At 29.9% G+C, this 19720-nt stretch overlaps 1 protein-coding gene across 1 annotated transcript in view; it reads right to left on the bottom strand.

Annotated features, from left to right (window-relative positions):
* LOC129805922 (uncharacterized) overlaps nucleotides 1-19373 on the bottom strand; it is an 86587-nt gene extending 67214 nt beyond the window's left edge. The window contains exon 1 of the mRNA XM_055854174.1: nucleotides 19289-19373. The gene's annotated coding sequence lies outside the window, so the exon portion shown is untranslated. The remainder of the gene's footprint in view (nucleotides 1-19288) is intronic.
* Between the last annotated feature and the right edge of the window lie 347 nt (nucleotides 19374-19720).

The following is a 19720-nucleotide window of genomic DNA, read 5'->3' as shown; positions in this document are numbered from 1 at the left end:
AAAAAAATTACATTTTAAAATTTTTCTTTTTACAAAACGATTTGCTTGTAATCCAGAAATGTTATTTATGTATTTAAAAAATAATAATTCATTTTATTTTATATCAAAAATAATTGTTTTGCTAAAGTTGAGAATTTTTCATCGGCCATAAGTTTCTTGACAAATTTCAAAAAGTGGCTCAAAATGGTCACAATACAACTAACTTCTTTTAACCCAGTTATATTTTGAAGTTATGTAATTTGAGAGACAAATGATGGGTTTGCAAATTTCTGAACTTTCCAATAAGGGTCAATTTATACATATAAAAGTAATAATAAATAACAATAAAATAATGCATTATTTGTTACTTTATAATTTAGGTTAAAATGGCAAGTTACAAAAAATTTAAAGATGTAAAATCGTCCGGAGATGCCGACGAACGGAATCCGCGTCGTCAATTGTTTAATTTTGTGGAAAAACATAACAGGATATACATAAAATCGTCTACCAGTAGCATATTCCAAATGTACTCGTGCCTCGTTACCATCAATTTTGATGTTTTATGTATATTCTGCCATGTTTTTTTCAAAAAATTAAATAATTGACGACGCGGATTCCTTTCGTCAGCATCTCTGGACGATTTTCCATCTTTATTTTTTTTGTAACTTGCTATTTTAACCTAAATTATAAAGCAACAAAAAATGCATTATTTTATTATTATTTATTATTACTTTTATATGTATAAATTGACCATTATTGGAAAGTTCAGAAATGTTCAAATATATAATTTGTCTCTCAAATTACATAACTTCAAAATATAACTGGGTTAAAACAAGTTATTTGTACTTTTTTGACCATTTTGAGCCACTTTTTAAAATTTGTCAAGAAACTTATGGCCGATGAAAAATGCTCGACTTTTGGAAAACAATTATTTTTGATATGAAATAAAATGAATTATTTTTTTTAAATACATAAATAACATCTATAGATTACAAGCAACTCATTTGCAAAAAGAAAAATTTTAAAATATTATTTTTTCTATCATTTTTCCACCTGGTTTCTCGAACATAAATTTGTCAAAAAAACCTTAAACAATCTTAAACAGTAAGGAATTCTCAAAATTCCAATTTAAAAACGATTTAAATGACTCCATGGCAACTTTTTGGTAATTAAATAAGCACAATACTATAAGTTATAAAAAAATGTGACAATTATTTAAAATCGTGTTTCTTAAATTATAAAATAAAGTAAGGTAATTGAGTTTATTAAAATAATTTCCGATCGTGGATTTGAAAGAGAATTTGTACAAATAATGAGAAAATTGCGCTAAAGGCTAATTTTCCCAACATTAATTATTTAATTTATGATTGTACAATTTAATAGCTTATAGACGGACTTTAAAAATACCATTAGAGGATATCCAGTCATGTCATAAAAAGTGTTTATAATATGGTATTAATAATTAAAAGAAATCCAGATTCCGAAATATAAAATAAGTAATAAACATGCTTACGAACTACGGAAAATATTCTCCTTTTTTTTTATCAAACTAAATGTAAATACTAAAACGTTCGTTGGGCAATAGCCAAAAATATTTGTTTGTTCATGACCAATTCCGTATAATTTTCACAATAAGATTTATTTAAAGTCTTCTGATCGCATTTGGTCACAATATTCATGCTATATTATGCGCAATATATATGTAGATTGAATACTTGGTATTTCCTTTTAAGTCCCAAGTACTGACTGAGATGAATTATGTCTGTATTTGTGATTTCTTTTGGTTTCGCACACAAATGCTCAAGAGATATTGAACTCGTAGCCTGATCATAAATTCTTCCTGCTTCTCACCATATAAGAGATGGGCACATTTCTTCATGGGCAAAGAAAGGTGATTCTGTGCGTCCTCATCGGTCGATTCTTGTGCCACTTGGTGAACACGGGGATAGTACAAAAAGATTGCGCCATTGGACTCCAAATAATGAGAAGAATGCAATTTTTGTGATTTATAAGACAACCCCCTTTTGTTTGGCTCAAAGGCACAACAATATTCTATTTCTTTTGTGGCTGGTGAGCATAAATAACAACCCACAACTTTATTTCAACTATTTTCAGTAAGAGCCACTTTTTCAAAACAATATCTGAATTTATTGGTGCAACGTCATCATAATCAGCGAACAAAATGCATAAATCACAAGTTCACTCACTGTGGGCTTTTTGACTATATATTTAGTCATTTGATGCTTTTGGAGCTACTTACGCGTGTATCGCAGATTAAGTTGATATGCCCATTGTTGGGAGAAAGAGTATTGTCCCAATGGAGGAAATATTTATGATTTCTATTCCTTAGCTTTAACCAGCAAAACTATGATTTCCATGGGAATATCTAAATGAATTTTACTTAGAATTTGCAAGTGATATTTTCAGAATTCTCTAATCTAAAATGTGTGAATTTTCTATTTATTTTCATATTCCCAATCCCAAGTAGCAAAACCTAATCCTAATGACGTATATATTAGTAAGTCTAACTATATCATCACACATAGGTATTCATTAAAACTTAAATGCAAATTATATTAATTATCGCTCATGTGTGTTCAAATGTTGAAATGATAAGTCGAAATAATAATAATAAAGGCGATTCCTGGCAGGAAAAAGTTCAAGAGCAATAAAGTGTCACAAAATACTTTTTCTAAGTGATTGAAAACTAGAATCGGATTAGGGGAGACTGGGGCACATGTAACCATTTTCGATAGATGCGAATTTGAGGTGATTTTCCAAGGACACCGTAATTTTTTGGAAAATCTTTCTTAGCTAATGTTTTACCCTTGGGTATAGGCAATACATCGAAGGTAATGCGGATGCTGGAAAACAATTGAGTTTTCCATAAAAATAAAATTTGTTTCACTGTGCATTTTTCTCTTTTCACAAAATACCTGGGGTAGAAGTAAACACTTTCTGGGGAGGATGTAAACACCCTTTTTTCCACCCTTGAAATTAACTTTGCACCACTTTCGATTATTTTAATTACTTAAGAGATATATAAAGACTGCATATTTTTCAAAAAATCACGACACTTTTTACAAAGAATAATTAAAATAGCAAAAAAAGTAAAAGCATGCATATCAAAGACATTTTTCAATGGAATTTCCCCATATTTTGACATCATGTGACTTTTTATTGAACACAGCGCCACCAATTTTTTTCGTAATCTATGAATTATAGATATTTCGCATGAAGGTCAATTTCCCGCTCTTTTACCTACTCATTTTGTGAAATTGAAATTGCCTGTTTACATCTACCCCAAATACTGTTTTCTGACCAATTATTAATTCTTTTGAAATAATGTGAATCTCAATTTCTCTAGTAAATGCATAAATATAATCCTAAAAGACCTAAAAGATGTAGGAAAGAACTGGTATTGCTACATTTCGATTATTTTACACAGTTTTTAATTTCCAGGTGGAAATCCAAATGACCAAAATAATCGAAATATCAACATTTTCGGGAAAAATGATTTTTATTTTTAAAGTATTAGGATTTTATTGACCAATTCATCTGTGGACATACATCCCCATGGTATCTATGAATGCTTATGGGTTTTATCCTCTGGAGTCTTAAAATTAATGAAAAAAATCACAGTGTTTACAACTACCCCAGTTTACTACTGCCCCAGTTCCCCCTAACTAAGTGTAACGTTTAAAGATATTCCGAGTGGATACACAGGAAATTCCATTTATTTTCCGCAGAAATTCCACGAAATGATGCTGCATTTTTTTATTGGGATGAACTAAGGAGTTTTTATTTCAGAAATATTCACTCTCTTGATCCAAGTCTTGGACAACATAAAGAACTAACCACGTTCTTTGTGTTTTCGCAACTTGCTCATGTCGTCCATCCAAATTTGGAGACTTGCGCTATTTGGTGTCTCTCGGAATTTTGCCTCTTTTTTTTCTTCACTTCACCAATCGATTGACTCACTGATTGGTTGGTGGAATTGTGTAAAAAGAGCCAAGATATTTTGGCCAAATGGCGTGTATAATATTTCTCAATAAAAAGGTACTATAGGGTAATTGACCCTAGCAATATTACCAAAGACATTTAAAAAACCATCTTGGATTTTTTAGCACTCCTTCGCTCATTAACAGATTGATACGCACAGCGAAAAATATAACGCCCACCAGGTCTGAATTTAATTAAAAAATTGTTCATACATTTTTACAGCATTCTGGTTTATCTCATAAAGACCATGATGTGTCCTCTCGAGTGTCTTCTTGGTGAGCTTTTGCCTCAATAAAAGTTCAAGTGGTGATTTGTACGTGATTGATGGAGTTTCTGCAAGATATATTGTCTCAAGGTGGCTTTAGTCCATTTTTCAGGTCAATTTCTGTAGTCCAAAGATATTGTAAAATACTTCGACAGTTGTATTTATATGTCTTATGGACTCAGTGGTGATTTAGCAAAAATCTTCAAGAGCCACTTGAAATTCTATTAGGAATTAACAATGTCTTTCTCCTTATGAACTTGACGTCCAGTCAATGTCTTAATTTCTTTCTCAAATAAGGCACGTGCTTATTACCTTGGGAAATGACATAAATTTCTTCCTGGGTGACGCTTCCACAAGTCACAGATTATCAATCAAGGTATTGTCTGCACATAAATGCGCAAAAAATTACCCAAAATATTTTGAGATCATTGTGAATGGGATTAGCAGGCACAAAAGGCTTAAGTATAGTCACAATAGGGGTGACACAGTAGATAAAAGAAGACACAAAGTCATTTATTTCAACAAACAAATTATAATGTCGAGTGTTAGTAATGGTTTATATGAGATTATTTGACCAACTGACGGCAACTTTGTCGAGTTAATTTGTGCATGTTTTGTCTCTTAATTGAGTCAAGTGGCTTTGCAAAATGATTAAGAAAGTTAAACTTTCTGTTTATACCTAGAAATTTGTTGTATTTTCTAAGAAAATATTCCACTTTATGGTAGAAAACAAGCCACAATTACATGTTTACACTGAAAGAATTGATAATAAAATTTACCACTATGACCTATTTAGATGAGAAATATTTGTGCAAAATATTCAATTCCATGTAGAAGAAATGAGATATTTAGAAGAGAGAGTTTGAGAGTTAAAAATTGGAAACAATGAACAGCGCCACTCGCGGGAGAAATCAGCGCCATCACACGTGGTTTTCCTTGACTGTGTAACTTATTTTTAGTACAAAAGGTGTTTTATTCTGTAAACTCTTATAGTATCCGGATGGTTAATTTTTGGTGAATTCTATATTCATCTAATATACTGGACATACTTATGATTTAGGGTAGAATCACATTGACAGTAAAATGTTCACCGCCACCGTCAAAGCCTCACCGTATTTCATTAATTTACGCATTTTCATTGCAATTCTTGCGCAAATTCTCAATTACCGTATTACCTTATCTCATAATCGGTGGCATTAGGTGAAAATAATATAAGAAAATTGAAGAAGAAGTAAGAGAAATTAATCGTACAGTTTTTTTGCTCACCGTTTATCGTATTATCATTTTATTACTTAAATTTTCTTACATTATTTTCACCTAGTGCCACCGAGTATGCGATAAGGTAATACGGTAATTGAGAATTTGCGCAAGAATTGTAATGAAAATGCGTAAATTAACGAAATACGGTGAGGCTTTGACGGTGACGGTGAGCATTTTACTGTCAATGTGATTCTGCCCTTAAGCTGAGAGACAACTTAACGTAATTATATTCAAAATAATGATCATTTGATTAATCCGTCTCTTGGCTTAAGCTGAAAAACGGCTAAGTTAGTGGGAAACTGATGGAAATTTAGTCAAATCAGTATTTTGAATATAATTACGTTGACCTGTTTCTCGGCCTAAGACTGAGTTAGTAACCCTTACTATTTTGTGATGGATTTTTCTCCAAGAAAATTCAAAAGATATGAATTTTATCAATTATTTTAATATTTTTAATACAAAATGAAATTGCCTTAAAACATATTTATAGGATATGATCATTTTTATCACTTAGAAACAATAGCTAATCTAGACAACAATTGTTACCAATATTTTGTAAAATATAAAATAAAATAAATTATTTTCTAATAAATTTGACGACTCAGAATATAAGTCGAACAATTATTACAAAAATCGTTTTATTCGCTTTCTTTATACCCTTTACCTTTTCCCAGTGAATATTATATACTTGAAAGATAATTATTTTCAAAGTTATAGGGATTTTAAATCTCAAAAGTCCTATACTTTTCATGTAAAATCTCAGCTTCAAATCGCTCTCCTGTAAAATTTGCCTACTACGAGTTATTTGGTTCTTATTCTAAGCGATCAAATACGCATACATTTTGGATCCGAACACTTCATATTTTCGCATATTCCTTTAGTGAATCTGACCTATTGCAATATATTTTAATATTTAGTCTTATGTCAAGCATTTCCTGAAAAAAAATGCAAGATTCTTTAAATCAGAGGTGAGCAAAAACCGTTTGAAACCGAACAAATGCCAAATGAAGTCAAAACGCTTTTGACGTTTATTCGATTTCATGATTCTTGCTCACTTCTGCTTTAAAAGAAACATGGGAAAAATATGAAATGTTCAAAGCCAGAATATGTGCGACGCCTCAAAGCTTTCCCATCTATGGGTTCTAATTTTATAATTTCCTACAAGTAATTAAGTAAGTAGCATATTAAAAGAGAGAGGTAATATCTATTTCCTTTAAATTTGTCAAAAGAGACAAAATGAGTTTGAAACTCAATAAATGTAAAGTTTGTAGAAATTTAAACTTACATAAATTACTATCGTGGTTTTCTTCAGTGTATTTTCTTAGGTCAAATGTTAGAAAGTCTCTCTCTTGATTCAAATAATAACTTCCACCTTGAACTATTGTTGGGAACAAGAAAGTATGTTTTCATCAAACCTCTTTGACATTGTTTTCCTATCAAACTGTGGAATCATGAAATAATCTTTCATCTGTGTTTATTACCATCTTGACCGTGGAGATTTTTCATTTGATTTGATATGTGCATTTATTAATAAATGTTGATCAATAAAACGCTAATATCGTCTGCGCTAACGAACTTTTTCTCCCATATACCCGGCACTTCCATCATGATATTCCCATCAAGTGCACGGTAGTTCGCCAACAAGCTCTTGTGAAACGTAATTCGTTATGTTGTCTGCTTCCTTTATGCACACCAAGAAGTCCCCTCTTTAGTATAAAGGGAATCGAGGAAATCATAGAGCTAATCAATTAAGTTAACGGAAAGCGTAAAAACGGTATATATGTGAGCCATTCGGTGAAATTTTCATCAAATTAAACACAAAACTTTTCTGAACAAAGTCATTGCATAGTTTTTGCCATCAATAAAAACAATCAATATTGCTTGTTGCACAATCTCAAAGCGGATGGATTGGTAAATCACTTGAGTGTTTCAAAGAGATTCAATCTTGAGCTCTTTTGACCGGTTATTTTGGCTCATTTTGGTGGGAATTACAAAAGATTCCTGAAATGATTAAAATATGAGATATATTGATTGATTTTCTTCGTCTTTACAATAGAAAAACATTAACATAGACGCTTTGTAATAGTATTCAATTATAAATAATTCAAATTAGAGACTTTTAGGATTCTATTGAAACAAAGCATATCTATATCGACTGTTCTGAAAAATGTCGTTCAATTTATTGATCATTTATTAACGTCACATCGGCGCTAGGATGAGCAGTTATCGTAACTTTTTTATCTAAATATATCATAAATTCTTGTAGCAGTATTGAAATACACAGATAATATATAAGACTTACTGTGATATAGGTGTTAAAAAAGTTACGATACTTGTTGATCCAAATGACAAAATCCTTTTATGCATGGAATAGTGACCGTGGTGTCACATATACAGTAGAACCCCGCTATAGGCCATCCCTCTATAGTCCACAATTTATCGACCGTTGATTTCAAAATACTGATTTTAAGTTAGGTTATGTTTTTTAGTACGCGACATGCAATGTTGTCATAATTATTTTAATATTTTTGGCAAATTTTATTGAGTAGTTATGATAATTGTGATCCATAATGAAGAGAACAAGGACAAATACCACAATCGCAAAGAAAGTGGAAGCCGTCGAGCAATTTCAATACTAAAAGTCGTTGATAATTTTAAAAAATGACATGGACTAGTGCGACCCAAGTGTCAAATCTGGAACCAAATATGGACTATGCAAGGCTCTACTGTAAGATTAATACTAAGAGTATGAAAAGACGGAAAGAGAGGTGTATATTGTGCAAAATTTCAAATGGAAAATCACGTATGTAAGAAAGAGTGCACTCTAGCGAAGTAATACGAGAATACGATGAGTAAGATATGACTTTTCGTATTATGCTGACCGCACAATAACTTTTGTTTGTAAATATGTTTTCAAAATTCCCTATGAGAGTGAGTGAGATGACAGATGACTATATCTAGGTGTCACTCACTCTCATTGAAATGTCGAAAACATGTTTACAAAACAAAAGTTATTGTGCTTTATGACCAGCGCACAATAACTTTGGTTTGTAAACATGTTTTCAAAATTTCCCATGAGAATGAGCGAGATAGCTAGATCTATGTTTCATTCACTCTCATTGAAATGTCAAAAACATGTTTACTAAACAAAAGTTATTGTGCGTCGAGCATTATGCATTAATTGCTTTCTGAATCGTATTACAGGCAATTCGAGCAATTTTCCATGCATGCCAACTGTGATTCGGTCAGTTTTCGAGCGAAACGCGGGAGAGAGACAAGATAAAACACTTGCTGTCTTTTTTTTTGGCGTTCTCGCAGTTCAGAAAGTATCAATCTTAACATTAATCCTAAATGTGACATGGTCATCAGAAAGCAATTAATACGAACAGTAATATCTTACTCATCGTATTATTCCACTATAGTGTACTCTTTCTAACATACGTGATTTTCCATTTGAAATTTTGCATTCTATATACTTCTCTTTCCGGCTTTTCTTAGTAGTAATATTAATCTTATATGTGACACCACGGTCAGTTCCACTTAAATATAGGTGAAAAAACCTAATCTCAAAGGTGCCTCACTTCCCCCTATTGTGATTAATAAATCATTTGATTTGAATTTTTTTCTCATAGAAAAGAATATAAATACAAATCGTCAGTTAAATCAGCATTTGTCGTAACTTCCTTTTGACAACTTTTCAGGAGACGAAATTTTCAGTTCAATATTATTTTTCTTAAAAATTAGCCCCGAATGCGATACTTTTGAGTCAAAATATTAAAAGTAGCACTAATAAACTGTAAGTTAACTCGAGAAAATCTTTATAAAATTATTTAAAAGCTGCAATATTGAGAAATATGTTAGAAGAAACACAATAATATTTTGTCGTAACTTCCATCGTTTATAAAGCCGTAACTTCCAATGTATGGAGATTCTGGAAGTTACGACAATTTTCTAAAATTCATTATATCAATTTAAATTATTCTAGTGATAATAAGCGCCTTTATTTGACTAAATTAGTCAATAATACTGTTATCCCTGTCCCTAAAAGCTTTTATTTCATAAGTTTTATTGAATAAATTTTGAGCGCCACGTCGCTTGTTTTGTTTTGAATTAATGACAGATGGATAGGGATTTTTTCTCACTTTTTTCTCGCAAATATTGAATTAAAATGATTTGATGTTACACTATTCGCACTGTCTTTCGATATTTGGAAGAGTTTATAAACGTTTTATTGAGAAATATTGCAATTTTGCTGCAAATTACAAGCCACGCAAGTGAGCAAAAGAAGTTACGGCAAATGCTGATTATTGAAAATTTTGTATGGAAATTTGTCGTAACTTCCCCAAAAATGGAAGTTACGACAAATTCTGATAAATTTTTCTTAATTAAGGGCACATACGATAATTTTTATTTAAAATAAATTTTATTGGGCTTATAAAAGTTTCCTTTTCACAAGTGCGTTTAATAAACAAAATTACGCTGATTCCAAATATGTATATATCTCAAAATCGCAAAAATGAAGTTACGATAAATGCTGATTTAACTGACGAAATATCACGTGTTTAATCACGCGTTGATCAAGCTAATTTCAATTTAAATTTGAATGAGAAAATTTTGATAAAATGAAAATTTCTTGATTTTTTGTGATAAAATTTGAAAAAATTATTAGTGCTTTACTTACATTTTCAATTGACTTTTTGAAAGACAAGTGAACCTATTGTCAACTAAAATTGTTGAGCGCATTCGTGATTTTTTCTTTCATCTCTCTAAACTAGTGAGGAAATTTCAAAATTTTAAATTATTTTTTTTTTAATTAATAAAAGAATAATGAGAGGAATTAAATGTATAAAAGTGTAATAATCAAAGATGTGCAGTTCAAATCGTGCACTTTGTGCAAAGTATAGCTTTGTTATTTAGAATTATGTTAAGAATATAATTATCACAATTTAACTCCATGGAAAAAGAGTAATTGGTAAAATAAATCAACAAAATGTAATAGAAATTATGATAAAGAATAAGGTCAAGTTATATCACAAAGGTTAATTTCTAAAACAAACGTTCAATATGACCCTTTTGTAATAGACTGTGATGTAATCATCATCAATTTGTTTCCACGTTAAGCTGAAAAAGTGGAAGTCATGAATTCCCAATCCTAATTATCGTATTTACTAAATTGGAACAAATTTAATAGTTTCATGACTGTATTATTTAATTTTAAATATAAAACCCGGATTTGCAAACACCTCCTCATAAAACAGGATATTTAGCTCAGCAATGCAATATTGATTCAATTTCCACATTTCTGAGATACACTTTAACGCCAAACCTAAATAAATTCAGTCATTCGAATTAATTCGTAATGATAATTTGATAAATAGTTTTTCTGTTATGCAAACCTAATCGAATTTGCATCAATTAAACCATGATAAATTGCACCCCAGAAGCGTTTTGAGACACTGCCAGTGATTGCAATTCTTCCAAATGGATAATTTTACAATTTAATACCTATTGCAATGGTTTTACACGCAAATTTAAATAAAATTGATAAATCCCATGTTATTTAACATTCTCTCATTACCAATGTAACATGGATTTTATCGCCAATTTGCTACATTTGCCCGGGCAATTCAGTGAGAGTTGTCTTGGTGATTTTAAATGTAAGATAATCCCAATGTGGAAGTCTTCATTCATCGCGATTTACCTTAATGTATACGGTTCTTTTTTTTTACTTGAGAAAGACCACCTTATCGCAAATTAAAATGTGAAAGGTTTCGAGGGACATTTTTCTTATTGAGTCAGATTCTCTTGGTGAAAATGGTCAAAGGAGAGATTATGACCATTTTAAGTTAAAACTACATCTGTTGTAGCCTCATTTGCCCAAAATTCCGTCATCAGTATTCCACTTCTGAGAATTAAAAGTCAATATTAAAACCAGATCAACTTATTGTACGTGAGATTCTATATGTAAGCCAACTTTAAATACCCGGAAAGGTAGATATTATAATGAATTATATCCACTGTTTTCATTACTTTCTATTTCTACTATTTTGAACTGATTCCATTTCAAAATGTTTGAATAATTTCTCTCATAGAAATTATTTTTGCAGTGAAATAAACAAAGAAATTTCCCAGCATTTACTGATACTGACAACACTTTCCTCCGCATGAGGACACTGTTTTCTCCCGCAAATGGCGCTGGAAACTGTTCTCAATTTTTATTTCTGAAGGTCAAATTGAAAATTTTACTCTAATTTGATATAAATTCATGAGAATTATCCTAAAGTTCTATGGCATGTACAAATTACATTTTTAATACATATTCTTCAAGTGAAAGTAACATCAAGCAATCCCTTATTTGTGCATAATAATAAACTAAAAATTAAAAAAAAAACCATGATGATATTCACAGACTATATCCCAATAAAATCAAATACCTGCACTGAGAGAAATCCAAAAAAGTTAAAATAACATTCCGGAAATGTTAATTTTATCCTGCAGTATTGATCCGAAATCGGTGTAAATATTATGCTTTTTAGGTGTATTAGGGGTTAAAGTTACCCTTTTTCATGTTAATTTTACCCTCAAAAAGGTGTAAAATTAACATTAAAAAATGTTGATATATTTTTACACCTAAAAAGTGTTAAAATTATGAGGAAAAAAAGTTAATCGCACCCTCTTTCTTTTTCTCAATGTGATGAAGCTCGTTGGAAACGTTAAATAGGAACCGTTAGTTTTGAGTATTTGACAGCTGTCATCCGTATATTGAAAAATTGAGTGTAATAAAGCTTTATAGACAATCGTGATGAAGATACTGCAAGAAACACTTTGGCAAAGTTAGAACTCGATCCGAGAATATAAAATTACGTGACGATTAATAAAGCGTGGAATCATTAAGAATCTCACCTAATGCTTTTAAAGTGAAATTCGCAGCTTTTTGCGCTGTCTTTTTTTTATATCCATCTTATCCGAATAAATCATAAATTAATAAAAGTTTATTGGTGAATTTTCGGATTTTTATTGCGGATAGTTTTTGATCTTTATATCTGATCCCATTTTTGTCAACAGTTAACCGCGTAAATTTTTGTCAACATCCGCGGTATTATTAACATAAATTTTCTAATATATAATTTTGTGAATATTGGGGCCAAATTCATTTCACTTCTGGCAAATGAATAATTTATCAATATTGATGACTTTTTAATGATGGCTGGCTGAAGTGTCTAAAAAATAACAGAATTTCTTGACCAAAAATAACAACATAAACCTCCACGATCGAGTAATCAATTAAAAGTCAATAAAATTCCGCCAACATAAAATTCCATGTTTGAGATAATTTTAATTTCTCGTAGAACAGATTAATGATTGTAGATTGCAATCTTGTGATTAGATTTATACTTGTAGCAGCATTTTGGTATTGTATCTATTAGAAGAGAATATATGGTATCTCTTGAAATTGAGAGACTTCTTGGAAGGTGCTGTGAAAGCTATCGAGGTCACTGGAGAGCACCCAAGCAATAAAACATGGAAATCTCAAGAGGAAGGACATAAAATTGCTGCTCAATGCAGAAATAAAATTCTTAATATTAATAATACATTTATTATGGTACATGAATGAATTCTAATTAGTGATTCATAGTTTGAGTCTGAACTTCAATGGAAGTTTATAATACCAAATTGGAAGGTATTTTATTGAGAAAAGAATCCATTTGATCGTAAAATATTTCATGTCAGGGTATTCTCGATTTTGCCATGTGAATATGAGTCAATTAAAAGCTTTAATTTTTTTTAAATGTATTCTAAACATCTCGACACATGCTGTAAATTAACTTGGGAGCTCAAATATTCTTGCAATATACTCAGACTGTGTTGAATATCTCAAATTTGCGTGGGATTATATGAGAAAAAGGCCCATATGCTGTGATTCTATTCAGAGTTTCAGAGAATTGTTAAATATTTCCTTGTACTGCTATATTTAATTTTTCAAATTTTGCAGAAAATATCTTTGGAAAAAGTTCACATTTCTTTTCCCACACAAATTCACCATGACAAATAGAGAAGAATAATATTTAACTAACTGAGACGTTATAGAAAAGCCACATCAAAATGTATTTGCCATATATAAATTTGGTTGAAAGAGATTTATGGAAAAAAGGCAGGGAAAATGTGCATATTTGTCAATAAAAATATATATATATTAATTAAATAAGTGGAGTTTCTCGATTGGGTGAACAGGTTTCTGTAATTTCGGCTATTGAAGTCTTTCGTTTTCGTGAGAGTTTCTTGATCTTTCCACTGAATAATTACATGGGAAATATTCACGATAAATTGCACATGTCTCTTAATTCTCTATATAGAATATTTACAGGTTATTTTATACGTTAATAAAAATAAATTCTCTTTCATTAACAATAAAATTACATCATATTTGAGATTTTATTACTTTCACATCAAATAAAATTTTATACATGACAGTAATATTTTACAAAAAAAATCAAGGTTTTATTGCGTAGAATCTGTCACGATTTTAACTATAAGATAATATTTTTTGCACCATTTTACTAAAAAGAAAAAACCTAAATAATTTAAATCTAATTTTATTCAATATTTAACTAAAGTTAGGGGGAAGTGGGGCACCTTTGAAACTGGGGCACCTTTGAAATTAGCATTTTTCACTTATTTTTAAATAAAATTGAGCCTTATCGTGATATCATTGAGCTTCTCAATCTGTTTGTGCAGCTAAATTGAATCACGATAAGGCTCAATTTTATTTAAAAACAGGTGAAAAATCCCAATTTCAAAGGTGCCCCAGTTTCAAAGATGCCCCACTTCCCCCTATTCAATTTTAATGCAAAAAATAAAGACATTTTTTATTTTCAAAAAATTTTTGAAAATGTTGGTTTTAAGTTTTTCCCATTCTATTCTGAGATGAAGAAAACTTAAAGTTTTAAGTTAAATATTTATTGTCAAATTTAAGATTTAATATTCTTAATTTATTTTATTTGTTTTTTTTATTTATTTGTAATTTTATGTCCCAGTATATCTTGGGGCTACATACATTTAAATTTATGAGTTTTCAGAAAAGAATTGGAATAATTATTTAGATCGATAGATAGATAGGCTGATATGTATAGAAGTGTTAAGCGAGGAAGTTTACTTAAAATAATCTAATAATTTTTGTTTCAAAGAAAATATTATTAGTTACTACGTGAGACTTCTATAGTACTTAAAATCGTTATATTCAGTGATTGAAGCCTAAAGATGCTTCATATTTTATAAGGTCACATAATAATTTCCACTAATTAAAATTAAAGGTTTAAGGAAAGTTCCTTAAAAATAGGTTTAAAATAAGCAAAACTTATGAAGACTTTCATTTCCATCGTAGCCTTGTTTTGTAAAATATAATACTTAGGATTAAAGAAATCTGGAACTTTAAAATTAAAAAAAATTTATTAGAGGCTATGTTGGTCAAGAAGACTAAAAAATAGTATTTTTTCCTTATTTTTTTTTTCAAAATAAAAACAAAAATTTAAGCTCATAGGTATATAAAACTACAACACTATTTCCTGAAATTTTAATTTCAAAATCTTAAAATTATATTCGACCATAGATATGATTTTCGGAAATCTTTTTGAAAAAATCTTTTCGATGGCAAAAATTTAAACAAAAAGAATTAAACTAGTTCTTGAACAAAGGATCTTACCTTTCCTTGATCACAATTTATTTTACAAGACGAAACATGATGTTAAATAAAATCAAAAAAGGTATATTTTTTGTATAAAGTACTCTCAAAATTCTAAATTGAATTCCGTTTTTCAAAAATCCTTCATTTAAGAATATGTAATTTAAGGAATATATTTGGTTATTTGACGTAGATGTGAGTCAACTCTGAGTAATTTTATTGTCCACCTAAAAGTTAGTTTTTTCAAAAAAGTCTCCGAAAATCCGCTTTTAGCAGCCGCATTTTGAAAATTTTTAAATGAAAATTTCAGGAAATATAGCTTAGATCTTCTACTTTTCATGCAGTTTTTTTTTTATCTTTTTGATCCACGTAATCACTTAAGAGAAATAGATCTTTTGAGACCGATTTAAATATTTAACCTTCAAAGATTTATCTCAGATTGAAAAGTATTGTCAATATTTAAGATTTTGTACATTTAAATACTAAATAATAATTCTTAACATTTAATGAAAGCGTAAAAGATTCTCCTGCGCATGTTTAAAATTGAAGAAAATTTAAATAAGATTGATATTTTTATTTTTATTGTGTCTTGGCTTTAAAGGGGTTAGCTGGGTCAAAATAGACAAGAATACAGCATGTTTTCTCTGTTTTTTCAACATGATAAAAAAAAATATTTAATTCAAAATCTTGATCACATAAAGTACAACATTTAGGGCAGAATCACATTGACAATAAAATGCTCGCCGTAGCCTCAACGTATTTCGTTAATATTGCCATTGCAATTCTTACGCAAATTCTCGATTACCGTATTACCTTATCTCATACTCGGTGGCACTAGGTGAAAATAATATAAGAAAATTAAAGAAATAAAACGAAAATTCGATAAACTGTAAGAGAAATTAATCGTACAGTTTTGTTTGCTCACCGTTTATCGCATTTTCCTTTTATTTTTTCAATTTTTTTATATTCTATAGTGCCACCGAGTATGAGATAAGGTAATATGGTAATCGAGAATTTGCTTAAAAATTTCAATTGCAATGCGTAAATTAACGAAATACGGTGAGCATTTTACTGTTAATGTGATTCTGCCCTTAAACTACTTTTTTTTTTAATTTTTATTTAAAAATTTTAAAAATTCAGCTTCTGGGACTTGATTTTCAAAGCATTTTTGAAAAAGAAACCCATACTTTCGGATGGGCAAAATATCTTGGAATTACCTGATCTGAAATCGAGGAAATCAAATATTTACTGTTAGCTGATACGTTAAACAAGTCCATGAATTAAAGATTTTTGAAAAAAATAATTTTGTTTTTTTTTTGGTGAATTTTATACAAAAAATACCATTTTTGAAAATATTTCGGATGAGAACTAGGGGAAAGTGACCATGCTTGATACTGTAAAATGATGTCCAAGGTTTGTGATTTTTTTCTGATTAACACACAAACCGAAGCGATTCTTCCACTATGACAAAAAAATGTCTCACTTATTAGGTTCATAGTCCTACCTAACATAGTTCCTGGAAATCCTTAGATTTTCCTCAAGAAGAAAATGAAAATTCAGTGGCGACTTTTATACAAGTCGGATCCGGGGCCTTCCTGTATAATAATTGATTCGACAAATCGGAGGCCTATTTTCACTGCAAAAATTTCACCGGATACAAAAAATTGCACATCAATATTTAGACGGAACTCTAATCTATCTGCTTAAATCGTTTGTATGATTGGTTATTAGTTTTAAAATCACTTTTATGTAATTTTTCTAAGCCGTGTTTTTATGACATTAGGGCACTAGCGAAAACCATTTTTTCACTTTGAGTCCATGAAAATGTCACTCTGCAACCTTAAAATTCAAGCAACAGGGTTGAAAGCTATGTCAATTGTCGATAAAATTGGAGGATTACAATAGGTGTAATTATGAAAGAATCACATCTAATGATAGAGTTGCCACAATTAAATTATCATTCATGGACCCTTTTTAAAATATAGGATGGACACAGGTAGAATTTATGAATTTGTCACCACCCACAAAAACAATGTCCCCAAGTAAAAATATTTTTACATAAATATTAATACTGATGAACCCTCTATATGCCTATGATAGTAGTTTTCCTGAAAAGCGACATTAATTAAGAAATACTTATAAAATATCATGTATCGAAATTACAGTTTTGGGCCTATTTTTGATTTTTGCTTCCTGAAACTAGGAAAAAAGAGCTAGGATCCTAATTTTTTTTAGGAAATTTGAGGCTTAGCACCAGCTATTGAAATATATTGCGATAAGTCATAACTATTGATTAACATAGAAAATAAATAGTTATTATTAAGCTTGGATCGTATCAAGCATGGTCACTTTCCCCTAGTATTACTAATCAGCTAAAAGTAAATATTTGTGTTTTTGGATTTCACGTGGACCAATCCAAAAAAAACTTGTCCTCCAAAAAGTATGTTTTTTTTTAGAAAAGAAATCTCCAAAAATTAAATCTCACTGGCTGAATTATTAAAATAAAAAAAAAAAGATAATAGAAAATTTAGCTCAAAATTTTTACTTTTTTATGTATGCCTAAGAGCTTGATTAAATAATTTTTTATTAGGCTGAAAAAAATAAAGAAAATGTATGTTTTTTTTAGTGTTTTCTTGATATACGTAAACCATTAAGGCTTAAAGGAATTTGACACTTTAAAATTGAAGATAATTACTGGAGAATATAAATCAGTCTTTAAAAAAACCGATCCACAGATGTTACATCTAGGGTAAAGTGGTACAAGTTGGACAGTGGTACAAGTTGAACAATTGGTACAATTTGGACAGGGCTTTTTGTCTTGATAAATTTAGTACTTCATTTTTATTTGTATATTTTTAATGCTTTAGTTTTCTAATTTGGTTCCTTGTGCTTAAAAACAAATTTTATACTGTATCTATCAAGAAAAAAGCCATGTCCAACTTGTACCGGCGAATTGTCCAACTTGTAACAGTAATTCCAAATTATATCACTTTACCCTATGTATAACAGTTAAAAATGTTTCTTAAAATTAAGGGAATTGTGAAGCTTTTTAAATTTATACGATGAATTACAGCTTTAGAAGACCTATTTCAAAATTTAATTAATTTTTTCATTAGGCTTCTTAAAGAAACTGGGCATTTCGAATTAAATATTTTTTGTTAGATGGGTTTTTTTATGTTTTTAAAGGGCAATTTCAAAATTTAAAGTTTTGCTTCAAAATAGAACAGTTTGTAGAACTTTGATATTCTATTTCAGTTCAGTTATTGTGAATTTTATTTTTTTAATTAAACGTTTTTATTGGGGAATACTAACCAGCTGCTAAAGGCTTTTTATTTAAAGATTAAAATCTTATAATTTTTTCAGAATTCGGAATTAAATATAGTAAAATAACATTTTAGGGTATCATTTGGGAGATATCATTTTTGGATTTGAATAATACAACGTTTTACATTAATTTTGCCTCGAGACACTCAATGAGTGGATTAGTCACACTAATCCTTTCAAATTACTAATTTAAATTATAAATTTGGTTAATAATAAAAAAAGCCGACATTTTCGGTGCTTTTGATTTGAATTAATCAAAAAGCGCAAATCTGAAACTCTTAAATTAAAAGACAAATGAAAATATAGCATTTGTGCAACATTTTCAAAAATTGTAGCCAGTTTTTGCACTCATTGCTGTCTTTTTTTTTCTTGCAAATTAACAATCTGGATAAAGCAGAAATCACATATGGTATGTCAGTGATGAAATAAACACCAGAAATGGCTATTTGAGTGACCTTACATGAACTTTGGTGTAATGAAAGGTAAATTATGCTAATTCGTAGTACCATTTTTGGACCATTTAATGTACATATTACATGAGTGTTTACCAGAGAAAAATTTTCATTCACCACTGATTATTTCATACCAGCATGTGGGTTGGCTAATTTTAAGCACACCTGCTTAATTTAATATCTTTTGGTCTTTGACCAAGTTCCCAATAAAAATCCGCCAACTGTCCATCATTCATCTCAGAATTTTATTTGTTTCTTCCTTGCAGAAACAAAAACGCTCATACACAAAAAATAAATAAATAGATTGGTGTAGGAAAAATCACTCACCTTGAGTTTCGTTTTTCAATGGATCATTCGATAAAATAATCCAGATTGTTTCATCCACTGAAAAAATCGCCGCAATTGTTCTTAAAAATTGTCTCTTTTTCTGCACACACTCTTAGTGAGATAAAATGTTGTAAGGTAAAGTACCCTTTATCCGACCGGTTCCTCTATTCGACCGGTAGATTTATTTATTCAATTTAATTATATTTGCTATAATATTTTGTGTATGATCTAACATTAACAGGTCAATTATTCTTTAAATAATACGAATCAGTGACAAATTCATAGAAATTGATGAAATTCACCATCAAATATTCAAAAATTGACCCACCGGTCGAATAGAGGAACCCGGTCGAGTAAGGGTACTTTACCTTAAGTGAAAAAAAATATCGTTTGTCGTTGAAGAAAAAAGTTAGTCGAAGAAAATTGTTATTC

Source organism: Phlebotomus papatasi, chromosome 3 (genome assembly GCF_024763615.1).
Source record: "Phlebotomus papatasi isolate M1 chromosome 3, Ppap_2.1, whole genome shotgun sequence".
NCBI classification, from domain to species: domain Eukaryota; kingdom Metazoa; phylum Arthropoda; class Insecta; order Diptera; family Psychodidae; genus Phlebotomus; species Phlebotomus papatasi.
Note: the sequence above shows the minus strand (reverse complement) of the source record. Positions and strands in the feature narration are given on the sequence as shown.